We start from the raw sequence: 7,029 nt of genomic DNA on the forward strand, positions 1-7,029 counted from the left end.
TTTATATATATACTGTATGTTTTTGAGTTTACTGTCAAAATGCCAGGCTGAAGATGGTGTTGGCATAACTCAGTTTCGCAAGGTATATTTAACGTTAGCCAGCTGGGTGAGCTCATTGATGATGTTTGCTTGCAGCAACAGCCATTCGCGCTGTTCGTCCGAACAACGGTTAATGATAGTCAGATGTGACTTCAAGTTAACTTATATCAATATTGCTAAAGTTCGCCTATTAAACTCACAAAACCGTACATGATTACGAGGAGTTAACGTTACATAAGTCAGCTAAACCTCCACGTTAACGTTAACCAACAACACATCATCTTCAGCCTAACATTGTGACAGTAACGTTAACATACTAGGCCTAGCACTACTAGTGAATGTTTTATATAAATTATATGAATATAATAAACTGTAACTTACTGAGAACTAAGGTAGGCCTAATATAAATGAGACTGCCATAACGTTAACGTAACATAAAACATTAACGTTAATGCCACCGTCACAGCAACAGCAACTAAGTTATGATAGCTAGCCTAACGTTAGCTGCTAACGTTACTTACTTAGCTGCTAGTTGATCCAACAAGCATGGATGAGTTGTAAGTTAGACAGTACAACGTACATAGACTGTACACATGCCCGAATTTAATGTAGTAACGTTACAATTTCACAATGAAACATTAACGTTACATAAATAATGCTTACTTACCATTAAGGTGGAGCTGCGAACTTGTCAGAGTGCTGAACACCGTTGGTCTGACTCATAGATATATATGAGTGTATATATCTATATATATATATATATATATATAGTGTATATATCTATGGGTCTGACTGACTGAACTGTTGCTCAAAAATGATCTCCCGCCGGACAGTTCAAACGTCGTCGCGCGGTGCACGTTTCAATCACCACGTCAAAATTTCCCAGTAAACCATAAATCCATGACTTTTCAATATCTTTTCAAAATTATGATTTGGATGGAAAATCAACATAATATCAATGTCACCTTGCTATCTGGGAGCTTAACTTTGTATTTATGTGCAAAAAGAAAACAGAAAACCCCAACTGATTTTCCGCCATGTTTTTTGACCATAATTCATAGCGAAACCACAGCAACATACTGTATTCACAAATACAGTACACATTTCCCCCCAAAACAGCAGTGATGCTGTGAAAATCACAGAATCTTGTTACAGTAGGGGACACAATGAAAATAAATGAACACTCCCCTCAATGTCAACACTATTTCTTTGCATTGATGTGCAACTTTCGAGTTGACGAACACCGGTGATATGCAAATTCCTTGCTGCAGACATTGTAGAGGACTTTATTTTAATCAACACTTTATTTTTTGTCAATCGTCAATCGAAATTAATCAGTTATTTTGACAGCCCTAATATATACAGTTGTGTTTAAAATAACAGCAGTCCAACATCACTAACCTGATAAATCACTGTTTTTGGTGGAAATTATATTTCTACATGGCAAATAATTTACTAGTAAGTGTTGTATTACTACTAGTACTACTACTATGTTGAGTCATAGAAAACCAACAGATCCAACAGTCATGACACGCATGATGCTCATTCTGTGTAATTGAATCTATAATTGAAAGGGTCATGTTCAAAATAATAGCAATATTGTGTTCAATTAGTGAGGTGATTGATTATGCGAAGAAACAGGTGTCAATGGCCCATATTTAAAGAAGGAAGGCAGCAAATGCATGCTGGTTATAGTGCATTTCATTCACACTGAAAAAACACAGCAAAATGGATCGTTCCAGACATTGCTCTGAGGAACAACGAACTTTGATTAAAAGGTTGATTGGAGAAGGTAAAACATGAAGGGCAGAAAATTATAGGCTGCTCAGTCAAAATGATTTCAAATGCCTTGAAATGGCATCCAAAGCCTGAGCGACGTGGAAAATAAAAATGGTCAACTACCATTCGAATGGATCGAAGAATAGCCAAAATGGCAAAGGCTTAACCAATGATCAGATCAAAGAAGAGGTGTCGTGGGCCTAACTTAACGAAACATCGGTGAATGAGGGGGCCCACTTGATAACCCCAATGACATGCTGCATACTGTATATTGCTTCTAGATGGGCCATTGGCTTGTGTTTGAATGTGTTTTTTACCTTGGATTTTGGCACAAGGGATTATAAAACCTAATCCTGTGTATTAATGTAAAGTTACCTGTGAGTACTGTTACGATCAGAAAACGGCTATGTGAAGCAAAGTTATCAGCTAGAAGCCCCCGCAAAGTCCCATTGCTGAAAAAAAGATATGTACTGAATAAGTTGAAATTTACCAAAGGACACATGGCTCAAGGAGAAATGGTGCCACATTTTTTTTTGGGGGGTCTAGGGGCCGCAAGCAGTTCCTCCGACGACCCCCATGCACTTAATTCAAGCCACACTGTGAAGACAGTAAAGCATGGTGGTCCAAAAATCATGTTATGGGGATGTTTCTCATACTGTGGTGTTGGGCCTATTTAACGCATACCAGGGATCATGGATCAGTTCCAATACATCAAAATACTTGTAGAGGTCATGTTGCCTTATGCTAAAGAGAAAATGCCTTTGAAATGGGTGTTTCAACAAGACAATAACCCAAAACACACTACTAAGGCTACGTTTATACGGTGACGATGAAAAGAGAAGACGCAGAAGTGGCGTCTCGTCTTCATTTTTTTATTCGCGTTCAGACGAGCATTCTCAGGGGGAAATCTTTGTTTATATGAAGACGCAAGAGTATGTGATATTCGATTGGATATGCATTCCAGACCGCTGGGTGGTGGTGTGATAGAACCCCGGTACGTCACGCGCAGACATTCTAATTTGACAGTTTAGCCAGATAGGTAATCAAGGATCTTTGGTTTAGCCGTTTAGACGGAGACGCAACCCGGGTCGTCTTCAAAACTCAACACTCTGGAAGGAGTCTTCAGATTTTTGCGTCTTCAAGCCCCGATGGCGGGGTCGCCGTGTAAACGAAAGGCACTTATGATAAAATATTTTGTCGTCTTCCTTCGCAATCGTTCTCGTATAAACGGCCCCTTAGTGAGTAATGTCTTGGTTCCAGACGAACAAGATTGAAATTATGGAGTGGCCAGACCAATCCCCAGAAATCAATCCCATAGAAAACTTGTGGGGCAACCTCAAAAATGCTGTTTCTGAGGTAAAACCCAGAAATGCAGAGGAATTGTGGAATGTAATTCAATCGTCCTGGGCTGGAATACCTATTCACAGGTGCCAGAAGTTGGTTGACTCCATGCAACACAGATGTGAAGTGGAGTTCGTGAAGAAACATGCAAACACTGCTATTTTTTGAACAGCCTAATATTCATTTTTCTTCACTTTGTGTGTGTGTCCTTAGAAAAGCATTTAATTCCATAATATCAATATCAATTGCATTGCACATTCAATTACAAATCAAAACATAACCAAAATTGATCAAGTTTGTCTTATACCTTTACAGACACACACACACACAAACACATATACATGGATGCGCGCGCGCACACACACACACACACACACACACACACGCACAACACACCACATTTATTCGCAAGATATTCGAAAAAAGGATGGTTCTGTCCAACAAGATGGCTGTCTTTTTGAAGCCACAGCTTTGTTCCTATATGACAGAATTTTGCCTTTGGAGATATATGTACAGCACTGTGCAAAGGTCAACAACGATTTTTGCTTCACAAAACAACATTAAAGTAACTGCTCTTTTCTATATCAGAAACAGAATCATTCATTCGCCAATTAGGCCTACTGGAAGTACAGGGAATTTCTTTTGATACAGGTGTCAACATTTCAGCAAGGCCGTAATCATAATATATACAATGGTGACTTCATTGCTACGGCCTTGGTTTACAGACAGTAAAGGAATGGTTGAAAGGTCTTTGTCAGGAGGATTATGGACTGAAAGAAGCTAGAGGTAAAGAGGTAAAAAATACTTTTATGTTGCATTAGGATATTTCAACACAATAACATGTGTTTTATTAACATGGCCAGGATAAATAGGTAAATTGATTGTCAATCTTTATGAAGCTTTATGAATGTGTTGATAAAGCTTTATGGACAGAGTTCACAGAACGTGTTATATGATAAAAAAAATATCTGCAATAAAATGTCTGATTGAGAAAATATCCTGAAAAAAAATGTGAGACTTTTTGGATGCACTGTACTTGCATGTAGTGCATACCTGTCAACACTCCCTTTTTTCCCGGGTTCTCCCGTATTTCAAGGTCATCTCCCAGCACCCGCCCATTTTGTTATTTCTCCCGTAATTTGCATGGTCATCAAACTTAATTTTAAAATCATTGATCCATTCATTTTTTCTATTAGTCTGACATCTCTCAAGTTGCCAGATTGTGTATGAAATACACCCTACACATACACGATCACTTAGTTTCAATTTCAACCGTTTTGTCATAGGCTAAAACCTGGCAACCCAAAACCCAAATAAGGAAGCGGGTGCCGACTGCGCAGCCTGAAGCCCTTTCAGACATACGTGTAAGACCGGAGGTTCTGCCGATGTTAAACGGTGAGGCCGTATATCTGAACGACATAACCAGTCCGAATTCACCCGGTGTTTATGGGCAGATGACGTGACGCCTGTTTTTTCTGTAATTAAGTGTAAATGTTTACTAAACTGCATTTCTCAACTAAAACAACACATGCCAGTGGGGCATAGAACATCATTTTATTTCAATATGATGATTTTGGGACGTAACATGTATTTGGTGTTTTTCATATTTCAAGGTGAATAGCAAAATGTCCTGCGGTGTGACTAACATTGATGACTCATCAAATGTAAATATTAGTAAAATAAAGCAGATATGGTCGGAGCAGCTAATAAATGCCTTGGCATTATTTTGTAGTTATCTATTAATTAACTTACGTTTTCAAAATGCTAAAAGTACTAAAATATAAATATATAATAATATTTACAGTTAATTTAGTTTTGAAACACAAATGCTGTCCTGCAGTGTGACATAGGATATTAGATTTTTGTACTGCCAGTTACATGGACAGCCATAGGGGTCCTTTAGTCAAGCCACCAACCAGGAAGTTGGATGTGCTAAGAAGTTTAAAAGGTGAGTGTTAATCTCTTATTAATTTGATAAATTTCATAATTCCTGTCAGACCATGAACGTGTCCATTTTTGATAGTCCTGTGGTGTGACTGATTTAGTTCGTGGAAAAAGAAAAATATTTTTTAAAAAGAATCATATTCAGGTTTAAAACAATGAATTTATTCAGTTACTGTAATGCCCAAGGTCAGTCTTGTATACTTCTGTACTAATGACTCAAAATGGTTGTAAAGGTGGAAAAGTCCTGTGGTGTGACAGCCCGTCCTGTAGTGTGACATAATTACGTCAGATGTCTAGCTAGATTTTTGTCTGTTTTGTTTGCAATATTATACATAAATATAAATATATCTCTGTCTTTATATACATATTAAACAAATATTGTAAATATTATATATAATATACCTATATGATACAGTACTTATATTACACATAAATATATATCTGTCTTTGTTATACATAATATACTTATATTATACATATATTAAACATAAATATGTATCTGTTCATTTGTTTGTTGTATGTTCATGTCAACAGTCACTGATAATTGTTTTTAAAGTGATTTTTGTCAGTTTTTAGGCATGAGCAAAGAAAGGACAAGGGGGTACCGGGAAAGATTAGCACAGGGTAAATCCAGGCATGAGAAGGGAGAGAAGGAGAAAATAGTTTAAAATAAGTTTATAATAGGGAAATTGATTTGGTGAAACATTCATACAATTGTATAGAAAACATGTAACAGCTGTCTCTGTTCCATCAACAGATATCAAGAAAAGAAAGCTAAAGGAGAAATTCAACCATGAAATGTAACCAGCCTCCCAAAACATGAGAGCAAAGCTTTGTGGGGAATGGAATAAGACAAAGGCAAAGAACAGGAAGAAGAAGAAGGATCTGGCAGCCATTTGGGATACTACTCCCCCATCACCCGAAAATGTCCTTTGGTCCAGTTCATCTTTCTCCTGCTAATGGTTCTCTTTCCCCAATTCCAAGTCCCCTCCAAAAGGTTTGTCAACCCAAGTTGACAGCAAAAAAGTGACCAAGACCAAGTGTATAAGTATAAGTATACCATTTTGATCCCGTGAGGGAAATTTGGTCTCTGCATTTATTCAATCCGTGAATTAGTGAAACACACACTAATCCCGGCGTAAGTGAGCTACCTGCAACAACAGCGGCGCTCGGGGAGCAGTGAGGGGTTAGGTGCCTTGCTCAAGGGCACTAGCTGTGCCTACTGGTCGGGGTTCGAACCGGCAACCCTCCGGTTACAAGTCTGAAGCGCTAACCAGTAGGCCACGGCTGCCCCCAAACTGTTTGAAGTGGGAAAGTTCATCATAGTAAAATATGATGAGAGGCGATATGTGGGCCAAGTGTTGAATAGGAATAGGAGGAAATACGGATCAATATGGAAATATGGATCAACCAAAGTCCTTTTAGGCAAATCCCTCCATTCGGTGGCCATATTGCAACGCTTTTTGGGCTCTTGTCGGGCATCTATTTCGTCAGAAATGCGCATGTGCAAGGCTTCACGACACCAACCTTGCTCCAGCGGCGAGATCACACCACATGATTGGCTCAATGTATTCACATCACAACACACCACATGATTGGCTCAATGTATTCACATGTCGACGTTTTGCCGCGGAAGGGGTGGGATATGTGTAGAAAACTGCCATATTGGCGTTACAAACTAACTCCATGCATTTCTATGGAGGATTTTTTGAGTGCTGTGTCTCCTCATTATAAAGTCTCTGGTTCAACATGGAAACAAGAATGCTAGCCAGCAAGATACCATTTACTACTCGCGGAGTGACATAAAATTCCCACTTCGGAAGCCGGTTACAAAAACTATCGGTTACAGTCTCCTAAACTCAGCATCACGTACACGCACGGCGTAACCGATAACAAAAACTCACCGGTTAAAAAAAAACGGCGTGA

Source organism: Alosa pseudoharengus, unplaced genomic scaffold (assembly GCF_046254945.1).
Source record: "Alosa pseudoharengus isolate Yale_2024_CS ecotype anadromous, Long Island Sound unplaced genomic scaffold, YU_APseudo_1.1 YU_APseudo_1.1_scf_19, whole genome shotgun sequence".
NCBI classification, from domain to species: Eukaryota; Metazoa; Chordata; class Actinopteri; order Clupeiformes; family Clupeidae; genus Alosa; species Alosa pseudoharengus.